At 36.0% G+C, this 26,279-nt stretch overlaps 1 long non-coding RNA gene across 17 annotated transcripts in view; it reads left to right on the top strand.

Moving 5' to 3' along the window:
• LOC145509733 (uncharacterized) overlaps positions 1 to 26,279 on the top strand; it is a 1,421,207-nt gene that overhangs the window by 1,195,483 nt on the left and 199,445 nt on the right. For 7 of the 17 annotated variants that reach the window (XR_014056346.1, XR_014056360.1, XR_014056357.1 and 4 more), the window contains one exon: positions 21,603 to 21,711. The exons of 7 other annotated variants lie outside the window; for them this stretch is intronic. This is a non-coding gene — a long non-coding RNA (uncharacterized LOC145509733). Of the gene's footprint in view, positions 1 to 21,602; positions 21,712 to 22,716; positions 23,029 to 26,279 lie in introns of those variants that run through there. 3 more of the 17 variants (XR_014056350.1, XR_014056354.1, XR_014056359.1) reach the window with 2 other exon arrangements.

Here is a 26,279-nt window from a genome sequence, read left to right on the forward strand (position 1 = left end):
CAAACTGCATCCTACCAGTCTGGGAAAGTGGTGTGTAAGAGAGGGGATATTGGCAATAGATGGTAGAGCCAGTTCTGATTTGGCTATGCTCTCTAATAAGCCCAATTCCTGGTAATTCTTTAAACTTGTAGAATGAGGTACTTAATGTTTTGTTTCAAATTCAGACTATAGTCACAACTTCTTTACTCAAGGGAAAAAAAAATACACTTAATGTCCTATTGCACTCATAATTGCTCCTAATTTATTACCTTTTACTTGCTCCATTCATCATTTATTTCTGGGAAGTTGTGGAAGAATCTAATCTCCTAAAAATCAATTTTCTGAAAGCCAAGTGGCCAAATGACCAACTTATCAATTTTTTTAAGTTCAATAATTTACCAAAAGCTTATTTTTGAGAAATTAGTTCACCTAAAATCAACTTGCTCAAGGCCAGTTTGCTGAAAGACTGTTAGCCAAAAGAAAAATTAGCCAAATTACAGATTTCCCAAATATTGTTTTCTGTTCTCCACTTTAAGTTTATAGCAAAGTTACTTGGAAAATTCAACAATTATTTGAGGCTTTTTAAAATAATTTTTAGTTTATATTTAGTTTAAACTTATATTTAATGGTTGTTCTTTCACCCAACTGAGTAATGTAATAGGTTTGTTAGTTCCTCATTGGATGTCAATTCTGTATGCAATTCACATTTCAAATGCTGAAACTTCTCAAATTTTAAAAAAATTTTTGTATATTTTATTGTTCTTTATATAACTTTTTTTCATAAATATTTTTTTCTTTCTCTTTTATTTTTTACATGGTGTAGTAACACACTTATAGGAGACTTGGAAAATACAGAACAACATTACATATAGTATCACTATGTGCATACACGTTACTTCAGTCATGTCTGATTCTTTGCAACCTTATGGACCATCGCCCACCAGGCTCCTCTGTCCATGGGATTCTCCAAGCAAGAATACTTTACAATTATTTTTTTAAGTAGATAAATATTTTTAGTTAGAGTTTCAATATCAAACTCTCAAAAATTAATAGAATTAATAGATGAAAAGTAGAAGATATGGTAGACCTGAAAAGTACCATTAAACCAATTCAACATAAAGATTTATACAGTTTTCACACAATAGCAGGGTACAAATTCTATTCAAATTCCCACAGACTATAAACCAGGAGACATTGGAACATATCCAGGAACATAAGGTGTAAAAATTTTCATGGTATAAAAATATTGAAATCATACAGACTTTGTTCTTTTATCACTGTGAAATTATGTTAGAAATCAATATCAAAAGGTATTTAAAAATAATCCACATATTTTCAAGTGCAGTGTAACATTTACCAAGAGAGATCTTTGATGTAGCCATGAGACATCTCAATTTTTTGAAATATACACAACATATTCTTTGAGTTGAACTTGATAAAATTATCTGTAAATTCTGAGAGGTCCAAAAGGCAATGGGTTCTATTCTGTATGTTTTAATGAAATCCAGTTGATTATTTATAAAATTGTTGACATTAAGTTATGAACTACAGTTGTAATTCAAAACACAATAACAATGTGCATTTCTAAAAGCCAGAGATCAAAAGTACAGAAAAATCCAGACATTAATAAGCTTTTCCTGGCCACAGTCAAATATTTGCCGCCAAAATAAAGCTAAACAACACTAGAAATTCACAGCAGTCAAATATAATTTCACAGAAATCTCTGAAAATGGTTAAAACCACTTTTCCAGGGGAATTGCCTAAAACTTAATAAGTAGTTATAAGAAGTAGCTTTTTATAAATTTGTGAGTCGAGTAAATTGGACATTTGACAACATCAAATTGGGCATAACAATGAAGTATGCAACTCACACCAGACCTGATGTTGGTTTGAAATACTGGATTATAGCCACACTACTTGAGGAGGATGCTTCATCGTCAGCCAGTATGAGAATGACGGTTGGATATGTATACTGAGAAAGCTTTCTTTACCAAGGAATCCATATCCTGGGTGTATACAAATGAGAGAAAAACACTATATGAAGTAAATTATGTGCAAAGAATTACATGGAGAAGAATGGGTAGTCCATGGTGGCCAAGAGAGACGTAGTGGGAGCAGAATCTTGTGGGGGTAGAAGGAGCAGAATATTGGTAGCATCTAGCAGAATTAGTGGGATCAGATTTTTCCTTGGAGAAACTATGGGGCCAACTCCCCCTATAGGCTTCAATCAAATGGGGATAAAACCATTGCTGATAAAAGCAATAATATAATAATTAAAATACTAGATACTGTGTACCCAAAGTCAACTAAGTACTTGGTATTGGCTAGGGGAAAAGCAACTAAAGCTTAAAAACCCCCCAACTTTAAAATCTATAATGCTCAGCCCCAGAAAATAATACCAGCTAACTGTATATCCCTCTCCATTACTTTCAACAGTCCTGGGAAGAGGGGTGGTAAATTCTTAACTCTGTGGTAGACATTTGGTGTCTATAAGATAAAGAAAGAAGGGACAATACAAGATGAAGTGGAAAACATGACACACCAATGAGGATATTTTCCACTTAAAGGGAAAGAAATGGGAACTTAAGCAAATAAAATCTCAGGGCAGATGAGCTCAAGGAGTATATTTGATGCACTTTTAATATTAAGGTTATCCAGAGTCCCACAGACTTCTGCAGTGGTAAAATAAGATGAACATGGGATTTTCCTAAAGTAATCAGTGTCCTGTGATTTGTTTTCCTGTATTCCACCAATAGCTGTGACGGACTAAAGTATATCCACAAAGCCTCAGAAGCTGGGAGCTACAGGGCAGGCACTGTGCCAAGGTACCTGGTATGGAATCATCACAACAGCCCTAGCAGGCTAAGTGTGACTCCAGTTTACAGACAGGAAAATGGGACTTGAGAGCACTTATTAGACACATTGCTACAAAATGATACTGACATTCAGTGGTACTTTGCTACTTGGTTGCATCAATTGTTTGATGCAATAGAACTCAAAATAATGAAAACAAATAGGATTTGTCCCTCCACCCTTCCCATATTTATCTGGGTTTGATTTATTCATTTTCCCTGGACCTTAACACATTTCTAAGTTGGAAGTTTCAACTTGTATTTTACATAAAGGTCACAATCAAAGCATTTTCTTACTTCTTTTTAAACTATTTGATATTTCTAGATACTTCAAATATTACTATATATTCTAAGTATGAACTATTAGACTTCGTAATGCATACTATTTTTTAAAGAAACAAACGGAAGGAAGGAAGGAAAGAAAGAAGGGAGGATGGAAGGAGTTAGAGAGGGAAAGAAGGAGGAAGAAAGGAAAGAAAGGAAGAAATTCTGTTAAATAATGACAGGCCTTCTTGCTTTGGATGTGACTAGGAGTGAGGAGACCCAGCACAGACTTAGCTCCGCATTGAAGTTCTCACTGCATTTATGCAAGATGCTAGAGTGACATCGGTTTCTTTTTCTGCTGTCCAAACCATAGTCTTTGAAATCTCCCTCGCAGATCTGGGTCTTCCCCTCCATGCACCCCGGGAGGATATGTGATCTGCTCACTTCCATACTTGGAGGGAAATGTGCAGCAGAGTGCCAAGCCTATGTAAAAACTGGTCTATAGAGAAGATCCCATGCTGATGCTTAAAAGAAACCTGTCTTAGTAAGAAGTGTTTCTTAACTCACTGTTGGGGAAATTGTTCATGTTTCCATAACTTTCTCCTCAGATTAATCCCATTTCTTCTGATTCTGTTCCCAGAATACAGAAGAATACAGTGGTAATACTGCTGATAACACTTTGGACATATTCTATGTATTAGTCCTCATCTGACAATAGTAATATTCTTTCTACATCAGATATATTACAGTTCTGGCAACTTAAAGTAGTTTTGTTCCTTTGTAAATATATTTATTTCAAGGTGATTTTTTTTTAGCTGAAAGTATTAACCTACCACTCTGAAAATCTCAGGCATAACTGTCAAAATTTCATAAGCAGTTAATTTTACTGCTATAGCTAAAGAAAAGACATGAAAAAATAGTCAAATGAAGTTAGTAAAAAAATTCCAAAGCACTCATTGTTTACAAGTCCCACTCCTTCATTAGGGTTATAGTTCATATGTAACTTATTTGTTTTTTTCTGTTTTGTATGAATTATTTCATCCATTTTTAAAGGAGTCAGAGATCCAAGGAGAAAAGGAGGGAAGTGATTTTTTTTTAATATATTTTGTGTATGTGTCACATAAATTACAAAACAATCAACATAAAATTTGGTTTTTAAAAAATAAATGCTTATCTGTGAGAATTTTAAAAGAGTAAATAACATCAATATTTCAGTGTCAAACCTAATTAATTGGAAGCTTTTCTCCAACTTATTTTTTAGGAATATAATTCCTTGTCATAAAATTGATATCATCACCCCTTCAGGCAGAGACAAATCTGTTTCCAACATGCTTCCATTTTACTATAAAGAAAGTAAATCCAAGATTTTTCATTTTCTCTTTTTTTACTTTTTAGTGTCTGTTTTTCTTTTTTTTCCTTTCAAGCCACCTTATAACTTCCCACCCACAACTAGACCCTCTCAGAAAAGCCCTATGGTATTGGCTTTGGCCCTTGGCATCATTTGTCCTCTACAAGGCCAGAACTTCTGGTGGGCATCAAATCTTAAAACAGCTCTTACCAAACAAAAGTTACTCTGGTGACTGTGATAGTCATTCAGGACTGAAAGAAAGTAGGCAGATGCTTGGGTGAGTCCCCTTCATCCATGCCCATTAATCAGGCCATGTGGCAGACTCCCAGCAACAGCAGGAAAGCCATGAGTCTGTGTTTGTGTGAAGGAAAGGGAGAGAAGAGAAGGAAAGTGTTGGTCCAGACTGGCAAATATGAGAGAGGCCAGTTGGCAATAGCACTTGATTTTGACATCCAGGTACCACTCTTGAAAGATTCTGTGATATGTCCTTGCTTTGGGCACTGTTAACAACCCTACTGACTGTGAGTTAATATATGCCAAAGTGGTGTGAACCAGTTTTAGCTGGTTGTGGTGAATGTGAACTCTTCAGAAGCTTCCTGAAAGGTTAGGGCTAGCTTGGCCCAGTTAGATTGGGTTTGCCCAACTTCTGAGTGATCGTCTTAATTGAACTAAGAGGACATGAACAGGCTGGTCAAAACCAAAAGAATGTCAGCAAAATAAATATTTTCCAGTTTAAATAAAAAAGTAATTAAGGATATTTGCTGATCATATTCTTTGATGTATAATAGTACTTCATGGGTTATAATTAGATCACTGGTTTTATATAATAATTTTTTTTAAATACTTACCATCCTTGGTTGTAAAATACACATTATTTGCTTTGAATTTTGTTTTCTTATGGTCATGATTCAACGTCTATCTCTTTTTTAGTAAGTAATTTCTTAATTGCTGCTGCTGCTAAGTCGCTTCAGTCGCGTCCGACTCTGTGCGACCCCATAGACAGCAGCCCACCAGGCCCCCCTGTCCCCGGGATTCTCCAGGCAAGAATAATTAAGAGGTACCAAAAAATGAAGTTAGTATGTGTACACTGTAGTCCCAAAACTTTTGTACCATTCGACTGGCTGATTAACTTGCCTTTTTGTAAACTCTAGTATATTTCTGCTGCTGCTGCTAAGTCGCTTCAGTCGTGTCCGACTCTGTGCAACCCCATAGACGGTAGCCCACCAGGCTCCCCTGTCCCTGGGATTCTCCAGGCAAGAACTCTGGAGTGGGTTGCCATTTCCTTCTCCAATGTATGAAAGTGAAAAGTGAAAGTGAAGTTGCTCAGTCGTATCCAACTCTTCACGACCCCATGGACTGAAGCCTACCAGGCTCCTCCATCCATGGGATTTTCCAGGCAAGAGTGTCCTGGAGTGGGTTGCCATAGCCTTCTCCGCTAGTATATTTCTAAGACACTATAAATAATCATGACAATATCTAATAAAAATAGATGTCATATCACAAAACCACAGTAGAGTTTAAACTTAGTTTAGCAAAATCAACAACTTGCTCAAAAGACTGATGAACTGCAGTTACGTGTTTTTAACAAAAGCATTTCTAGCAACCAGATAAGCAAGTGTCTTCCTGACATAGATGGATGATAGCACATGTGCTAGAAGCCAGTGGAAAATAGGAGCTGTCATCTAGAAAATGACAGAGCCATTTCGAGTCCCTCTAGATTAGCACTCCATCTTCGGCTCAGCAGATATACTGTTAGCTGAAGGTCTATTGCCAACAAATCAGAAGCAAGAGGGCAAAACCCTATCCCTTTGAGATGACTGGAATCATCAGAGGCTCAGAGGCAGGAATGCAAGTGATGACCTCCCAGCTTTCTGTAAGGTTTCTGGCATAAGAAACAAAGCCAAAGGAAAAAAAAAAAAAAAGAAACAAAGCCAATAAAACTTCTACCATTTGGTCAGCAAAAAATACAGATTAATCTATTCACCTTAGAAATTTCCCAGTGTTCAAAAACAATATAAGCTAGTATAAACAGATTGTTTTTAATACCCTACCTTATTCAAAATTGTTTTGCAGATAAGAACCTGATTATAACATCACAAGCTTTGCTGCTTATCTTTATTTAAACAATTAAGTATTCAGAAATTCATCTTCTCAGCCTTGAATAAATAAATAAATAAATACTGTCCAACTGACTGGCCAGTATCTCAGGAGGCAATTCTTAGGTTTAAAGGAAGGTCCAGAGTATACTGAATTTAGCAAGACACATTTTTCAAATGCAGTGGGGTTTGCATTTTGGTAAGGGCTTCCCTGACCTGTCCTGGAGCCTCTAGGGGCCCTCCCTTTGTGACTGAGAATAATGCTGCCCTCCACATGGTCCTCTGGCAGAGAAGAAACACTGCTGTCCTGTTAATGGCTTGGGACTGCATGACACACTCTTGATAAAGCCATTCTTGTGACTCTGGAAACAACAAGCTTGGGCATGGGCAGACTACTGTCTCATGGTCAGCCATTGGGGCAGCTCTGAGTTCTGAGGATCCAACTCGGGCACCATAGGGGAGGTCAGATCAGACCTGTGCATGAGGGTGATCTACATATCTGAGAATGGAAATCTCCAAGGGACAGCAATGGACATATCAACAGTTTTGATGCAAAATAATAACTGCCTTATACACATTTTTCTCCATGGCTGAGGTTAGCAAAAGAGAGGGAAAAAAAAATTATTTAAAAGTGCTTGGAGGCTAAGAATAATAAACAATTCATTTTCCTAGGGGTGAAATTATTTCTTTTCGTTCCTGGGTAGTTGCAAAGGCCTTTTAACTCTACCTTGTAGTGACATGGGTGACAGTTTAGGTATAATTTAGAACTCTCTGGAATCTCTTTACACCTATCAGGCCAAGAGTTGCTCACAGATAGTTCTGTTAATACCATGAGCCAGGGAAAATCCAATTACATTGAGGAGGCTAACTAAAGAAAAAAATGTTCTTACAACTACTTATTTTATCTATATTGACGAAATAATGTCTTTCGTGCAATGGAAAAGGAAGAAAATTCCTATTTCTGTGGCATTATAATTTGATTTCAGGACTGTCAGGTCATCACACAAAAGCCTTCTTTTCGCCTCCCTCCCCCACTCTTTTCTTTTTGTCAATGACATTCCCCATGATGAGCATTCTGAAAGAATAGCTACTGCTTCTCTTGTCAACTGGGTTTTGTCAGCTCGGAACACAGGGTCTTGCTTTGCCATTTCCAATGTCTCTTTGAAACCTAGGATCACAGCTGGCGCTTCAATCAGGAGTTCACACCGTGAAGAAGCTGGCAGTGAATCCTCCACCAAGTCTGTGGAAGAGGCATCATCTCTTTCCCAGCACACAGTGGAATACACCTTTCATTTTCTCACTGAGAAAGACTGCATGATTCACGAGTCTTTCTTGACAAAAACAATAATAATGTCCCAGCCTCCTAAGGGAGGAAAACATTTTGGGGTTTAAACTGAAGTGACCTTAGCTTGTCAAAATGATTGGGCTTTAAGAAATGCCACAATAAATCCTATTTTCTATTGTGGTTTTAAAATCTGGTGTAGTAATAAAATTAAGGACATCTTAATTATGTCTATCATGACAAAATGTGTCAGTAAGAATATATAAGGAGAGGGATTTTTTAAAGAATATGCTTATATAATGGAATTTATAGTATTTCCCCATTTGTAGCATGGTATTTCTTTGTTTCTTATCATTTTCAGGGTTAGGTTATAATGGAAACTCTTTACGATAATGTTTTTAATGTTTAAGAACTAATTTATATATGGAGAATGAAAATGAAAGAAAACATTTAGTGGCTCTTTACAAAAAAAAATATTGGCAGTGCTAGGCAAGTGTGCTATTCAGAGTTATATTTCTAGCTGAAATCATGAAACATTAGCAGATAAATCTGAAAATGGAAGCAGAATATGGTCATAGTAATTATAACTATTTGAAGTAAAATTCTTCCATTGTTGTTTTTGCAAGTTGTATGGTTTCACTGTGGTACATGTTTAACAATTAGTGTTCTAAATTGTAACTTATTCAAAGAAAATAAGTCTTTAATTTTTAATACAGACTGATTCTGAATATGCCAAATGAGGCTGAAAAGTGGTAGATTAAATGCCAAAAAAATCACTTTGTCCTCAATTATCCGAATACTATTTCAAGAATCATGTTACGTGGTTAAACAGCATGTAATCTACTTGCCTCTAACCAAATCACCATCTTTTAGGAAAAATAACCTTTCATATTCTATGTCTTCCATTCTCAATCAAATCACAGCCCAAGGTTACAACATTCATCCAGCATCTTATGGGTAAGATTCATATTTATCCATATTTATTGGGTAATTACTCTTATTATTAATGTTAAGTGCAGCAGAAAATGAGCATTCTATGTACCATAACTTTTGTGAACATAGATGTTTTTCCAGTGAAAGATGACTATTTTTTAAGGATACTTTAACTATTACCAAATACATGTTTCTGTATCACCACATCTTAAACTAGACCAAAACCAACAATTAAAAATAAAATCAGAGGTACTAGGTTAGTAGAAAATGGAAAGTTATTGTTTAATGGGCATAGAGTTTCAATTTCACAAGAAGAAAAAGTTCTGGATTTCTGTTCTATTGGGTTGACCAAAAAGTTTGTTCAAGTTTTTCTGTAATGGACAAATTTTTGGCTAACTCAGTACAAGAATATGAATATACTTAATTCTATCACAGTATACACTTAAAATAGTTAAGATGATAAATTTTATGTTATGTATTTTAACATGTTTGTTTAATGTATGTTATAAATTTTTACTACAATTAAAAAATTTTTAAACATAATCAGGAGACATATTCTCCTTCAGATCAAGGAAAATGAACTAGGTGGGATTCATTATCTTCTTGCCAAAAACCAGCTTTAAGTTACATGAAGCAGTTATATATGGTAAACCTGCCATAGCGGTCAAGGAAAATAAGAAGCAAAGAGAAGATGATCAATGCCTTTGTCTCCTTAAATAATCTTGCTTTGTGCCGAATAACTGAAATTACCTTTCAGAAAAACCCCTCACAATGATAAGTGTGGCTGGGGAACCTGTGAAAAACACTATTACTAAACAAGGCTTATTGACCCTTGAGACAATCATCGCTTAGATATTGACAACAAGGCCAAGGTTCTAAATATCAGATATACAACAGGGAAAAGAAATTCCTTGGATGAAAGTAAAGAAGAAGGAAATAAGATTTGTTGAGGTTGCAATGAATGCTTTACATGTGATATTTGATTTAATCCTGTAAGGTAGGTACTATTATCCCAATATTTCCAGTAGGAGAAATTGCATCTGAGAGGTTAAGGAAATTGTCCTATTTTGTTCAAATAGTATTGATATCATTAGAAGGGGAATGCTAATTCATAGAGTCTGATTCAGCCTAATCCTAATTTCTCTGTTACACCATTTTGGAAAGTCAGGACTGAAGTTGAGGGTCAGGGGCATAACTAGCATATTCTGTCACTCTGATACTCTGAAAGAGTTTACATGCTGTGTCCATTTATGGTCCCTGGTTCCTGGGAATTGGAGACTGCCTTCTTTAGTGATTATGCACCCTTCACTGTCCTGATTAACCAACATGTCAACATCCATCCTTTTGATGACTGACCATCAATAGAGTAATCCTTATACACAGACGTATGAACAAGATCAGGTGCCTGCCCTCAAGAAGCTGGTGGGAAATGCTGACAGCTAATAAGTATGCTAAGTACCTGCTACAATGGGGGTGTATGCATAATTCCACTGGGGGAAAGATTAATACACAAAATGGAGGAAGGATTTAGTAGAGAAGCAATGGATGGGATATAGTATCTACAACCCAGGGCAATGAGAATGACAAGGGTGTGCTCCATCCTCCAGGCCCAGGGCCCTGCCTAAGGTCCACCTTTGCCTTTTATGAACAAGATTCCTAAAGTTTTAGGGGAGTTAAGCAGTACCTAGAATATAAGGCAAACATTATCATTAACTGCAATTGACCAAATGACAGATCAAGAATATCTTATATCCTATTATTAAGGACTAAATACAGTTCTTAATTAGGAATCAGATATGTGTGTGGAGTAGGGGAAAGGGAAAGTAAGAAGGGGATTGTGAAATAAGACTATTATTTGAGAAAATCAAAATTTCTTTAAGAATTTTGAATGAGTATAAACTGATGGTGTTCTCTCTATATACATATAGTAAAGCATGCCAGACAATTAAAGCTTCATTCTTTCATCTTCTTTCATGAATTGGAAATTTGTCTTCCAATATTGTATTATTTTATTTATAAAATCATATAATGTATTACATAATTTTTCTATCGATTTAGTTAGATCACCCAAAAGGATTACCTGTAACACGCCAGACACATAATTTGTTGGCCATACATGGGAAAGCAGTTTTTAAACTCCTGGTATTGCCCTGGACATTTGGATTTCTTGCATCTTATATTCACAATCCGTTACAACAGAAACACTGAAGGAGGGCATGTTGAATGTGGAATACTCAACATGTAGAAAGCCAAGCTAAAGCAAACTCCATGAGATATTTGAGTGGAGGATGCGGGAAAACAGCAAGGAGAAAGCCAATGAGATTCACAAACTATAATTAGCTCCATTATATGACTTTAACTAAATTTCTAACAAGCTGTTTAAAGAATGAGGACCTTTATGAGAAAATGTCACACACCCCTTTTTGGTCACTGTTATTGGGTGTTAAACGTAAACTATATTTACAAGTCCCATGGCTATCAAATTTATTTGCTCACAACACAGTTTCCTCAGCATTGTTTGTTATCCAGGAAATATCACAGCTTTAGAGGACCCAGACTTCAAAGTCAAGGAAGTGGATTTGCAGCATGAAGCCTGGGGACACCAAGGGAGACTATTCGTCAGTGTTAGAAAATTACTAGATTTCTTTCTTTCTTTTTTATTTTAATTTTTTTTTTGGAAGGAGGGAGATAGGGATCATTTTTTTTTTCACTACAGGATGCAAATCAGAATTAGTTATCTGCCCATAATTTTGAAAGCACATGTGTTCACTTTCAAACATGTCTAGGTACTAGTTTATCATTCAACAAAAAGTTTAGCCTACCAGACAAAACACTGTTTTATCAGTTGTTGATGGAAGAAGCCTTCCCTTGCTAAACACTGCAGTACAGCAGTGTGACCCTCAGGTCATGGAATAACACTGGTGTGCTCATGCTTGCAGGAGCCCTTTTTTTTTTGGTAAGTGGCACCTGCTGTGAGTCTCTCTGTGTAAATACTGAGTGCCTGCAGCAAATCACAGATGTTTTATGCACTAGAAAAAACAGGAAGTAATCACTGAAAAAAAAAGAAACAGTGTGGAGCAGGTTGGAGCAGGGGGAGAAAAAAGACTCCTTTACATTCGAGGGGATGTTTGGGGAAATGGATTTAAAATGCATAAGGTGAGTACTCTTGTGTGGCTCAGTTTGACCCAGACTCCAACACAGCCCAGCTGAGAAACCTCAGGCCTTGTAAGGAGGATGGGGCATTCTTTTCATAAGCTGAGTGGGAAAACATGCTTGAAAATTCATTTATATTGTCCATAGTGGGTTGGAGTACTTAACTTTTTCAGTTGTCCTCTTTATTTTATGGCATTTAAGTGTCTCATAGAACTTAACAACATATTATTTTATTATGAAAATAAATGGTTTCATTTTGGTCCAAATCTTTCTTATTAGCCAAGGACCACATCCTGTTACACCTCTCTGGGGACTGTCCCCACCACCTCAGTTAGCTTCTTTCTCCTGTCCTGAATATTGACCATTGAGCCTCAAAAAATGAACTTCATGCCTGAGTTTATCTTGTTTCCATATCAGCTTATTTTCACTGTATTTCAAAGCCATATAATAACATTATTTTATAGACTTCTAAGTAAGTGGTAACAAAGAAAACATTTGTCTCTTCTCCATTTCCCCAACAATTTCTGGACCCCATTTCAAACAGATATGTGTTGTCAGAATGGTAATGTGCTTTTCTTTCTTCCAGAGAAACCAAAAATTGTTGTTTGTTTTCACAGGATTATTTATACTTAACACGTTTACATATTAAGTCACATTCGCTCAACTTCTTAAATGACTTCTCTATTTTTTGAGCTCTCATCACATTAAAAATCTACCCCTAATGAATTCTTTGGAGCCTTTTTTTTCATTTTTATTTTAATATTTGACAGTTTCTTTGTAGAAAGGAAAGAACATTTGAAATAATATTGGATATTTTGCCAAGTCTGTCAAATGAGTAGCACTTTCACTTTCTCAGCTACGTCTCATTAAAATTGTATTCTAATTCTGTCTTAACTTGGTCTCTGTGCTTCATAAGTCATTGCCTGCTCATTACTTGTGGTGTGGGAGATGAAATTTATTCAAACCCAATAGCCAAGATAAAGAATTGAAAGGCAGGCAGCTGGGAGAAATCAAATTAGCCTGTGTTAGTACTTTTCCAACTGAATTTTTGCATCACCACCCATTATGCCACGTGTAAGTTTGCATTTGTGACACTATCTGTGTTTAGTTTATAGATTTCTATTAATATGATATTCTTAGAAATGTAGAGATTCTCCCTCCTTTTGTTTTTGTCTTAGCATTGAAATGTCCCTGAGTATCTCGGTTGATAAAGAGAAAAACATGATTTTCTACAGTTTTGTATAATTATAGGATCATTAAAATTGCCCCCAAAGATTAATTGTTTCATTGTGTTACAATTCATATTGGTGTGTCATACAGAAAAGAACATTAGTGACAAAGAGTAAATGTTATACCCTCAGAATGGTTTGAGGGGAAATGGATTTAGAATGTAATATGACTTACAAGCAATTTCACATGGAATCCAAGAGGGAGCTGTGCTTTCTAACCTAAACACTCCATCTTGAGCTTTAAATGTCATGAGAATACACTGTGGAATTCCTAATTTTGAATACAGAGGAGTTTTTGAAGAAAATTGACTAAAAGCATTGGACTTTGCCATTATAAAATTGAGTTGTTAAGGAATTATATGGTCTAATTACTAAATTTGGTATTTTTGACTACTTTGATTATGAGCAGATATTGTCATTAGCTAGCTAATTAAATTGACTGCAATAACAAGCAGTAATTTAGAAATATGTTCTAAATTAGTTTCTATATGAAAGCAAAGTCTTTGTTGATCTGTGTATATGATTATGGGGGAGTCATGTCAAGTGTCATGAATTAGCTGAGGGATTTCTGTGTAGAAATATATGCATTTATATAAAAGAAAGATTTATCTACACTGAAAGTGAAAAAATGAATCTTGATAGGTGCCTAAATAAAGTACTGTTGCATTTTTTTCTGATTACTCAAAGAAAATATACGAAGAGCAACACATTTCCTAGAAATGTGATGGTTAGGTTTAAATTAGATTTAACTATCTATACATATAATGCATATGTACAGTGTGCATACCCAACCTAGAAACTTTGCAAATAATATATATACATTTAAATTTAAATAGACAGAGCCTGTCAAAATCTATGTAAGATGTGTGGACAAATCTGTCAAATCCATTATAGTACAAAATTATAAAATATTTTATGTGACTAAGCAGGGGACCATAGTCATAAACAAATTAGCCTTTAATGTAGGTATTTTCTGGTGACCCTCTTGAGAGCATTTATCATGGTGCATTTGTATTTGCTTTTTATTTCTTTCCCAGTGTGATATTTGGTTCATAATCTTGGTCATGCTTTTACCTATTAACAATTTGTAAACCATCTAGCAGAGGAGGACGTAGAGTTATAATCTAGGACTAAACTGGAAATGAATAGGCCACACAAACCTAAACTCTGGCATGATTTAAGAGATTCTGTCCAAAGGATTATAAAATTAACTGTTATGTGCATATATGCATACTATGTAAGTAAATCTCAAACACCCAAATTTATGTGGCCTTACCCAGATCCATTTAAGCTTTATATATCTTCCTCTATTTCTCCCCATCTTCCCTACTCCAGGCCCTTGAACTAAGCACATGTCTTATGCCTTAGCTTGTATGGCCTCTACCAGGCAAGTAAAACTTCTGATAGAAATGTGGAAACTGATTTGTTATTCGGATAAATGAGTTTTAATACCAAGTTTGGGTGCATATAACCCTTCAATTTGTAACTTAAGCTGCATAATTTTATAGACTAAAAGGCTCTGCCAAGAAACATACTGAGAAAATGGACTGTATGTTCCTGCATATCCAAGCAAGACTTTGATCTGTTTTTTCATTAGCAAAACATTTTTCCCCTTTTCAGGCTATAATAATCTGGTTGCCAATTATACCTGAATTATTTTATTTGATCTCTTGATTCTTTGATTAACTGGACGTTTTCATAGTAATAACAGTTACACCATCAGCACTGTTTCAAAGCAACAAGGAAAAAGTGTTCCCACTCCACAGTCCCAAGTTAGCCAATTCCTTCTCACCAGAGAGAAACAAAAAATACCTATAGCAAAAATAAATAAAGGAGCAAAAGGCCATTATGAGTCTACTATCAGTTTAATGCCCTGTTGTGACCATCAGTTCATGGGGTTGTACTCTTTCCTTGGAGCTACTGGGTATAGCCATCTTTCATGGTTGTTAGTGGTATATAACTCTGTTTAGCACCAGTGGCTTCTGTGGTCAGGGTCAAGGAATTTGGGCCTAATTTTTTGTCTTGCATATTCTTAGATATTCTGGGTTCTTAATCTTTCCTTAGTAGCTGCATGCCTTCTCATGGATTTCAGCCACATTAAGGCATTTGTGATGTCAGGTCTCAGAGAGCAAAATCCTTGAAAAGTGGGGGGCCCCGTTGGATGATGTTCACATTATTCTTACAAATAGGTACACTCACAAACCCTCTGTTAGCTTTAGTGCATAATACATAAAATAGTATCTATCTGCGTCTCATCACTTAGTAGTTCTTCAAAATTGTTTGCCCTACAAAGTATTTTCTTTTTTACTTTTATGCAGGTGTATCTTGTTTTATTGCATTTCACTTTATTGTTCTTCACAGATATTGTGTCTTTTTAATAAATCGAAGGTTTATGACAATCCTGTGTGAAGTAAGTCTACCAGCACCATTTTTAAAAGAGCTTGAGCTCACTTCATGTCTCTCTGTCATATTTTAGTAATTATTACAGTATTTCAAATTTTTCCATTATTATTGTATTTGTTATGGTGATTTGTGATCAGGGATCTTTGTTGTTATTCTTGCAAAAAGATTACGAGTCACTGAAGACTCAAATGATGGTTAGCATTTTTAGCAATAAAGTATTTTTTAATTAAGATATTTATATTTTTTTAAGACATAATGCTACTGCACAGTTAATAAACTATGATAGAGTGTAAACATAACTATTATATGCATTGGGAAACCAAAAATATTGTGTAGCTTGCTTTATTACGGCATTAGCTTTATTATGCTGGTCTGGAATCAAACCTACAAAATCTGCAACTCATGCTTGTGTTTTAGTTTCTTGAGATGTGATTCTATATTGCTGTGACTTGTTTCAGTAGCTGAATTATTTAAGTGCCGCTAGATATAAAGATTTTCTTTAAGAGTCCCCATTCAGACCAGACCTAAAGGCCTCTGCCTATAAAAACTAAAATGAGTGCTAATTAACAAATGAATGCCTTCTTTTAAGGCAGAATCATCCTTCAGTTTTCTACCCTTTAACATCCAGTATCCTTACTCGTTTATACTCATCTCGGCCTTTCAACCTATTTCTTCCAGATCTCCTTTCACATCCCAGATAATAGTGCACTTAGTCATCACAGATGAGCAAACAGACTCAGGGACATTAAATTGCCAGCACTAAAGTGATCACATCAAAGATATACAAAAAAGAAAAAAAAAAACATAAGGTATATCTTCAAATTGTTAAGGGACAAATTTCAAAAGAAGGTAAAATTATAACTCTCATATAAATATAAAATGGACACATGTCAAAGATGTGTTTTTAATTCATAAATTGAATAGTGAAACTGGCAAGATGTTACAACTGGTTCAGGGAGAATCCAAAGAACAGACAAATAAATTAGCAATACTGAAATTAATTTCCAAATGTATGCAAAACTGGTTTCTTCTACAACAGGGGAGCCAATTTGAAACTCCACAAATTATAATTGATTTGCTTATCTGTGCATAAGAATTATTTTCATGACAATCAGTCTTCTACAAGTTACTTTCAAGTTTCAGTTCAGTTCAGTCACTCAGTCATGTCCAACTCTTTGTGACCCCATGGACTGCAGCACGCCAGGCTTCCCTGTCCATCACCAACTCCTGGAGCTTGCTCAAACTGATGTCCATCAAGTCACTGATGCATCCAACCATTCATCCACTCTCATCCCCTTCTCCTCCTGCCTTCAATCCTTCCCAGCATCAGGGTCTTTTCCAACGAGTCAGTACTTCACATGAGGTGGCCAACGTATTGGAGTTGCAGCTTCAGCTTCAGCCCTTCCAATGAGTATTCAGGACTGATTTCCTTTAGGATTGACTGGTTGAATCTCCTTGCAGTCCAAGGGACTCTCAAGAGTCTTCTCCAATACCACAGTTCAAAAGCATAATTCTTCAGAGCTCAGCTTTCTTTATAGTCCAACTCTCACATCCATACATGACTACTGGAAAAACCATAGCCTTGACTAGACGGACCTTTGTTGGCAAAGTAATGTCTCTGCTTTTTAATATGCTGTATAGGTTGGTCATAGCTTTTCTTCCAAGGAGCAAGCGTCTTTTAATTTCATGGCTGCAGTCACCATCTGTACTGATTTTGAAGCCCAAAAAAATAAAGTCTGTCACTATTTCCATTGTTTCCCCATCTATTTTCCATGAAGCAATGGGACCAGATGCCATGATATTAGTTTTTTGAATGTTGAGTTTTAAGCCAGTTTTTTCACTCTCCTCTTTAACTTTCATCAAGAGGCTCTTCAGTTCCTCTTTACTTTCTGCCATAAGAGTGGTGTTATCTGCATATCTGAGGTTATTGATATTTCTCTCGGCAATCTTGATTCCAGCTTGCGCTTCATCCAGCCCGGCATTTCGCATGATGTACTCTGCGTATAAGTTAAATAAGCAGGCTGACAGTATACAGCCTTGACATACTCCTTTCCCAAATTGGAACCAGTCTGTTGTTCCATGTCCAGTTAAACTGTTGCTTCTTGACCTACATACAGATTTCTCAGAAGGCAGGTAAGGTGGTCTGGTACTCCCATCTCTTGAAGAATTTTCCAGTTTCTTGTGACCTACACAGTCAGAGTCTTTGGTGTAATCAATAAAGCAGAAGTAGATGTTTTTCTGAATTCTCTTGCTTTTTCTATGTTCCAACAGATGTTGGCAATTTGATCTCTGGTTCCTCTGCCTCTTCTAAAACCATCTTGAACATCTGAGAGTTCATGGTTCATGTATTACTGAAGCATGGCTTGGAGAATTTTGAACATTACTTTGCTAACATGTGAGATGAGTGCAATTGTGTGGTAGTTTGAACATTCTTTGGCATTGACCTTCTTTGGGATTGAAATGAAAACTGACCTTTTCCAGTCCTGGGCCACTCAAAAAAAAATTTGAGTTTTCCAAACTTGCTGGCATATTGAGTGTGGCACTTTCACAGCATCATCTTTTAGGATTTGAAATAGCTCAACTGGTATTCCATCACTTCCATTAGCTTTGTTTGTAGTGATGCTTCCTAAGACCCACTTGACTTCCCATTCCAGGATGTCTGGCTCTATGTGAGTGATCACACCATCGTGGTTATCTGTGTCATGAAAATCTTTTTTGTACAGTTCTTCTGTGTATTCTTGCCACCTCTTCTTAATATCTTCTGCTTCTGTTAGCTCCATACCATTTCTGTCCTTTATTGTACCCATCTTTTCATGAAATGTTCCTTTGGTATCTCTAATTTTCTTGAAGAGATCTCTAGTCTTTCCCATTCTATTGTTTTCCTCTATTTCTTTGCATTGATCACTGATGAAGGCTTTCTTATCTCTCTTTGCTATTTTTTGGAACTCTGCATTCAAATTGGTATATCTTTCTTTTTCTCCTTCGCCTGTTTTTCTCCTTTTTCTCCTTTGCTTTTGTGCTTCTCTTCTTGTCACAACTATTTGTAAGGCCTCCTCAGACAACCATTTTGCCTTTTTATATTTCTTTTTCCTGTGGATGGTCTTGATCACTGCCTCCTGTACAATGTCACAGACCTCCATCCATAGTTCTTCAGGCACTCTGTCTTTCAGATCTAATCCCTTGAATCTATTTGCCACTTCCACTGTATAATTGTAAGGGATTTGATTTAGATCATACCAGAATGGTCTAGTGGTTTTCCCTACTTTCTTCAATTTGAGTCTGAATTTGGCAATAAGAAGTTCATGATCTGAACACAGTCAGCTCCCAGCCTTGTTTTTGCTGACTCTATAGAGCTTCTCCATCTTTGGCTGCAAAGAATAGAATCAATCTGATTTCAGTATTGACCATCTGGTGATGTCCATGTGTAGAGTCTTCTCTTGTGTTGTTCGAAGAGGGTGTTTGCTGTGACCAGTGAGTTCTCTTGGCAAAACTCTGTTAGCCTTTGCCCTGCTTCATTTTGTACTCCAAGGCCAAATTTGCCTGTTACACCAGGTATCTCTTGACTTCCTACTTTTGCATTCCTACTTTTTACTTTATATTCCTACTTTTACTTTTGCTTTCCTACTTCCTACTTTCTACTTTACAAGATTGTAAAAATGTTTCTTAATTGGTACAGGACCAAGTATTCCCTAGAGGCTCCAACATTCCATAAAAAAGAAATCTGTTAATTTATTTTGCACATTCTAAAGTTTTATATTTTTCTTTACAGCTTTTTGAATCTTCTTATTTTAGTAATGAATGAATGAGTACACTTGATTAGACTTCTGCCCATATTTAGGATTAATTATTCATTCATTCAACAAATATTATTCCATACCTACTGTTCCTGTATTTGTATGTTTTGGTTGCTAAAGATGGTATAATTAACAAAACAGTTTCGCCTTTTATTCTAATGGGGAAAGAAATATGAAATGAGTGAATAAACAACAAATGATTATTATATTTGTCAAATGATGTTTGCACTATTGATGGTAAAAACTCAGACTCTGTGCACTGATGCCAAATCGAATCTCAGAGAGTTTCAGGTGAAGTAGAAAAGAATAGCTTTATTGCTTTGCTAGGCAAAGGGGGACACAGCAGGCTTGTGCCTCAAAACTGTGTGTCCCAACCCAGGAAGACTTGGTGAGGAGTTTCATAGCAATGGTTCAAAGGTGTGGTTGCTGATAAGGATGAGGGTATGTGCAGGGCCTGCATTCCTTTAATCTAGCCTCAATTGGTCTCCTGATGAGCTTCTCAAGGTTATCAAACTTCTCTGGGAAGAAGAAAGAAGGTCCAGTGACTTTCTCTGGAATGAAGAAAGCTAACATCTTCCATTTGTTGGGATTTTAGTTCTGTAAGAAAGCCCAAAGATATTGTTATGTGCATCCTATGAGGTGGGACCAGGACCCTGCCCCAGTGATGCACTATTCTTTCTTACCAGTTCCTCCCTTCTCTCTGCATCCCCCCCTTTCCCTGATTAGCAACTGTTCAAATCTGCCCTTTTCCTTTGTTTAACCTAAGGTAGTGTATAACAAGCCAAGGCTCTAACCACCCCTTTGAGTTACCCAGCACTGAGTACTCCCATGCATCCCTGTGTGACCCACATGTTAATAAACTTGTTTGTTTTTTGTCTTCTTAATCTGTTTGTGGCCAGTCTGATTTATAGGGCCCCAGCAGGAGAACCTAAGATGGGTAAGGAAGAGATTTTTCTTCCCTTACAAAGGCTTTGAGCTTAGGAGTGGAAAGATGCAATATAGGTTTGATATTGGCTGCTGTGTGAGATGGGGCCAGGATTTATTATAGATCAATCAGGGAAGCTCTGACAGTCCACTGAAAGATTATGGTGGCTTGGAGTAGAGCAGTAGTTGTGGAAACAGGAAGAGTGCTCTTTTTTGCTGAATATTTTACCAGTGAGGCTACCAGAGAATTTCTGTTCAACCCAGCAGGAACAGGAAATAACTTCACAAAACTCACATAGTCCATTTTTACTCTTGAAAATTTTTTCTCGATTCAAAGACACATGATTGCCAAAACACAAAAGTATTCCCAGAAAATTATTTTTATTTTGTCCTGTGAAATATATATAAAGACAGCTGTTGTTTGTGCCTTTTTCTTTACTGAGCCTGTAATGGGTGCTTGTTTACAAACCAGAAAAACTTACTTAGAGTGAGGCAAGAAAGGAGAAAATTGAAAGAATACCATTAGTTTATGGAAGAGTTGGAACCATGTGTTTTAAGCTGATGAAGGAGATTAAGTTTCCAGATTTTTTGATAGGAGGTTAACATGAGAATAAATATATTCATTTAATACATACAACTTGAAAAATGAAAAATAACTGAATATAAAACATAAAAATAAGTATATGTACGCAGTTATGTATCAAATGAGAATTATGCTTATGCCAGAAGTGATGGATTTTTTTTTTTTTAGATAACTAATCAGCATGCAGTTATAAAAAATGGGCTCTGTGGCTCAGATTTAAAAAAGAATTTTTCCTTTATTGTTCTGTGGGAATCTAGTTGGGTCATTTCAGCCTTTCATCAGATTTCTCAGGGAAGTATTTGTTAAATTAAAACACACACACACACACAAATTTCCAGACCAAATTGCTAAATGTTCTGATTCAATACATTTGAGTTGATACCTAGAAATCTATACTTTACAACTTTGTAGGAATTTTGCCATTCAGCCAGTATGAAGACCCATGAGTTAAGCCACAACCTACACCTGAAAATTTGTTTCATGTACTGCTCAAAAAAGAGAATCTGAAAATAAAGATTCATTTGCTTATTTGGAGCTACTCATTTTCTTGAGTCACAGAATGTTGGTGTACAAAGAAGATCATCTTGTCAAAAAGAAACCAAGCAGATGAGGCAACTATGGCCTAAAAGTACCCAGTATCCATAAAATGTCTGCCTTGTACTGTACATTGCTTGAAAAGTATATTTAACATTTTTTTCAGGAGATGTTTTCCTTACTATATTAATATGTATTTATATTTATTTAATTTCTATCTATTTTCAGAAAGTAAAGTGACATTTAACAATTAAATATACAACAAAATAGTGGGGGGAAAAAAGAAAGAAAGGAAGGAAGGAAAGAAAGAAGGAAGGAAGACCAAGGTAAGGAAAAGGTAAATATGGCAGTGATCATTCATCAACCTTGTGATCATAAATTTAGATTGGCTTCTTCACTCCATCATTTTAAGGGCAAAAAGAGTAAGCTACGAGTTTCACTAAAGGTAAATGGCATGATTTCTTTCTCATTACTTATTTTCCTCCTTGTATGAAGCCATAAATTGCTCAGTCACTCATCAAGGGCTATAAGTCATAGCACTGATGAGGAAGGGGGACCCCTTCCAGGACCCAAGAATGGGCTCTTGTCTAATACGGAAATGAATTGTCCAAAGAGATACATGTGCTGTCAACTAAGAGACTTTATTAGGAAAGGGCACCCAGACAGAGAGCAGTAGGGGTAAGGGAACCCAGGAGAACTGCTCTGCCACGTGACTCACAGTCTCATGTTTACTGATGATAGGATTAGTTTCAAGGTTGTCTCTGGCCAACCATCTTGCTTGCACCTATATTGGATCCAACTCAGGATCCTCCTTGGTGGTGTGTGCATCTCTCAGCCAAGATGGATTCCAGAATGAAAGCTTCTGGATGTTGGCAGGATATATGTCTCCTCCCTCCTCCTTCTGGCTCCTTCTGAATTCTCACAGTTAGTTTTCAGTGGCAGCACAGCCGCTGTTCCTCATCGGGACCTCCTACTGTGAGACAGCTCACGCAAGTTATCATCCTGCCTGGTCACTGCAAGCAGTTTCCACCAGTGGCTCCCTAACAGCACTAGAGACATTAGACCACACTAAACTTTCATTCCATAATCCTAAGGGTCTGCACATTTCAGAAGGAAATTGAGAGGTCACCTAAGACTATGTTGAAACAAAGTAACCCACGTTCATGTATACATGACATCACATTGGAAAAGCATTTTTTTCAAATTTGAAAAAATGTTCCTAAAAAGAATTTGTTTTTGTCCTAGTTTTTAGTTTGCAGCTCTAAGCACCAAGGTGAAATACTCTGAGTTTCCATTTATCTGAACCACTATTATTCAGGTTTCTTTTTACTTTTTCTCACAGGACACTACTTAGAATTCTTCAATCATTTCAGTGTCTCAAACTTCATCTTTCCCAATTTTTAAGTATTTTACTTAGAACAATGGTGGGAAATAAGAATGAAAGAAAAACAGTTCAGTCCTAGGCTCCTAAAAATTATTGAGCTACCAGTGTCCCTCATTTGTTGTAGTTGTGGTTACTACCATTGTTATGACTGTCCTGTCTTTTGTGTACCTTGAATGGTTCTTGCTTTTAAAATGTTTATCCAGTGTTTCACAACTTCCCACGATTTCCCGCTGATAAAACTTCAGTGTAATTAAAGTATTTATATGAACACTGCTGAATTCCAGTTGCATTATTTAGACACACAAAGGAAAATTCCTGTCATTTCCAAGTCACAGTTGTGTAATCAGATGACATAGTGTCAGTTGGTTTAAGAATACCTTTATGCCCAGTTTTTTGGTTTTTTTTTAAATGTGAAGTTGCTATTCTCTTTCTATTCTATGGTATTTTTCAATGAAATTAATTTTACCAGATTATGCTTCAATTTTACTGACTTTTTTAAATGAAGCAGTTTAAAGAGTTATACTGGACTTTATTTGGTCATTTCATTAACTTAGGAAAAAGGACCTTATCTGGACAGAGAGAAAGGCAACTCATCACCATTCACATAGGCATAAAGGAAGCCTTTTTTTCTTTTTTGCCTTTAAGTCTTGCTCCTTGACACATCCTTATTATGGAAATAAATGTAACGTTGAATAAGTTAATGTCATTCTTTTGGAATTATGACATGGAGGGGAAGAATTAAAGCATGCTGGGAATGTTGGTATGAATTTATTTACAAAAGAAGTTGCCACATTTGTTTTATTGTGGTTAAAACTCTAGTTCAGGAAAAGACAAAAGGGCAAGGATTGGTGGAGTTTATGGATGAATGTGGATCTAATGAGGAGAGTCCATTGGTTCCCCAGACAGGGATAAGATTCCCACAGTCCTGAACAAACAGTTCTCAGCCTATAATTTCTAAGCCTTTGTTTCCCCACTTTGGAATTCTGACTACCAGCATGTTACCAAGCCAACTGAGTTCACTACAAAGATCCAGTGAAGCTCTTTTTATCACAAAGATCAAGACGACAATTGTGTGCCTACAAGAAAAGAACAACTAAAGCCATCCAACAAGCATTAAAAGAACAATTCTAGAGATAGATGCCTTTGAACTCCAATAATGGGCAACATTCAGTCCTGAGATTTGAAATCCCGAGTTAAAAGAATTCATTACCAATTGCCTTTCCTTGTAATTATAAGAGCTGCTGGCAGCAAGTATTTTCAGCAGCATTAATTTTGTCAAATGTGATATTTTGCAGTTCTGTTGAATCCCATAAAATGGTCATATTATAAATCTACTTTATAGATTTTGTTTTGTTTATTATGGAGTTCATTTATGAAATAGAAGAAATCTAAATTTTGCCTTGGCTTTACCCCAAACCACAAAAAATGGAGCATTGTTTTATAAAAGATCATTCTGAAATATCACTTCCTGAATGTAAAGTATGCTGTTTGTACAGATACATTCCACTGACATGCGCAATGCCCAGCTGAGAAAATAAAAAAGGACAGTCAGTTTGGACATTCCCCTCTCTTTTAGCTGTGACCTGTGACCAATTTCAGTTCCATGTGAGGGAAAAGAAAAGTAGGCATTTCCCTTTTCATGTGAACACTTGGTCTTCTGGTGGTGTGGGAGCATTTTAAACTAAATCTGAGCAGGCATCAGTAATTCAGAATAAATATTCTATTTGAAGAACTTTGACCACTATTATTTGTGTGGACCCTATATTTAAGCCTTACAAATTGCTTCTGGGATTCAGTCATTCCTTATCATGAACTTCATGACAAGCTATTTATTTGTTTTTATGTGACCGTGCACACTTTTTTTTTCCTGCATAAGGAAGACTAAAGGACCAAATACTGGTACTTCATTTTGGGAAGGATTGAGTGAGTTTTACATTTGACAGAAATCTAATTGTACCACCCAGACCAGAGCAGCTTGTTTTTGTCCAATGTGAACAACATGCTGCTTCTAGAAAACTTGTCACACTTTTCCTGCTAAAAAAGAAAGGATAAAGAAAAGGTCACTGATAGAATAAGTACTCTTGGGTTTTGTTTTTTAACTTAGATTTTAACAATCTTTTTTTTATATTTGACTATGTAAAATTTAATTGTTTTTCTGATTGGTAGAACACAACACAAAACAAAAATCCCACCACAAAGTAAAAGGCAAATGACAAAATGGAAAAGTATTTGTATAATGATTTTTTTTATTTTTATTGAGGTATAATTAATTTAAAATGTTATGCTAGTTTCAAGTGTACAGCCAAGTGATTCAGGTATTTTTCAGATTCTTTTCCATTTTATGTTATTACAAGATATTGAGTATAGTTTCCTGTGCTTTACAGTATGTCCTTGTTTACCTATCTTATATGTAGTAGTCCAACTCTTTGAGACCCAATGGACTGTAGCCCACGAGGCTTCCCTGTCAATGCGGATTCTCCAGGCAAGAATAGTGGAGTGGGTTGCCATGCCCTCCTCCAGGGGATCTTTCCAACCCAGGATCAAACCCAGGTGTTCTGCATTGCAGGTGGATTCTTTAGCATCTGAGCCACCAAGGAAACCCATATGTAGTTGTGGGTATCTATTAATCCCAAACTCCTAATTTACCTCTCCACCTCCACCCTCCCCATCCTCTTTGGTAACCATAAAATTGTTTTCTATGATTGTGAATCTATTTCTGTTTTGTAATTTAGTTCATTTGTATCTTTTTAAAAAATATTTATTTATTTATTTGGCTGCACCACTTCTTAGTTACAAAACGTGTGATCTTTGATTGTTGCAGCATGCAGATCTTTTGGTTGTGGCACATGAACTCTTAGTTGTGGTATGTGAGATCTAAATCCCTGACCAGGGATCGACCTGGGCTCCCTGCATTGGGAGCATGGAGTCTCAGCCACCGAACCACCAGGGAAGTCTTTGTATCATTTTTTTTAGATTATACAAATAAGTGATATCATGTAATATTTGCCTTTCTCTCTCTGATTTATTTCACTTAATATGATAATCTCTAGGTTCATTCACGTTGTTGTACATGACATTATTTCATTCTTTTTATGGCTCAGTAATATTCTGTATTGTGTATGTGTGTGTGTGTGTGCATATCTCACACCTTCTTTATCATTTCATCTGTTGATGGACATTTATTTAATTATCTATTATTAATGTATAGTTATATTTAAGTTCCAGTGCTATACCAGAAAATTTTATGCCACAATCAATATGGAGATTCACTTTGGGGTGTATATATGAATTCTATATATTAATTTCTTACATGAGAAATTGTAAATTTGGCAAACAGCTTCTCTTTATTTGTAAATAGTCAGTTTTAGTATGTTACCTACAAGATTTCAGAGTATCATTTAAAAAATTTAGATTTTTTTTTTAGATCTACATTTGAATACTAGTTGCTGGTAAATAACAGAACTATATTCATCATTAGGCAATTCTTAACTAAAAGTAGATTGGTACACTTAACTGTACAG

Source organism: Giraffa tippelskirchi, chromosome 6 (assembly GCF_054371585.1).
Source record: "Giraffa tippelskirchi isolate mGirTip1 chromosome 6, T2T-mGirTip1v1.2.pri, whole genome shotgun sequence".
Classification (NCBI taxonomy): domain Eukaryota; kingdom Metazoa; phylum Chordata; class Mammalia; order Artiodactyla; family Giraffidae; genus Giraffa; species Giraffa tippelskirchi.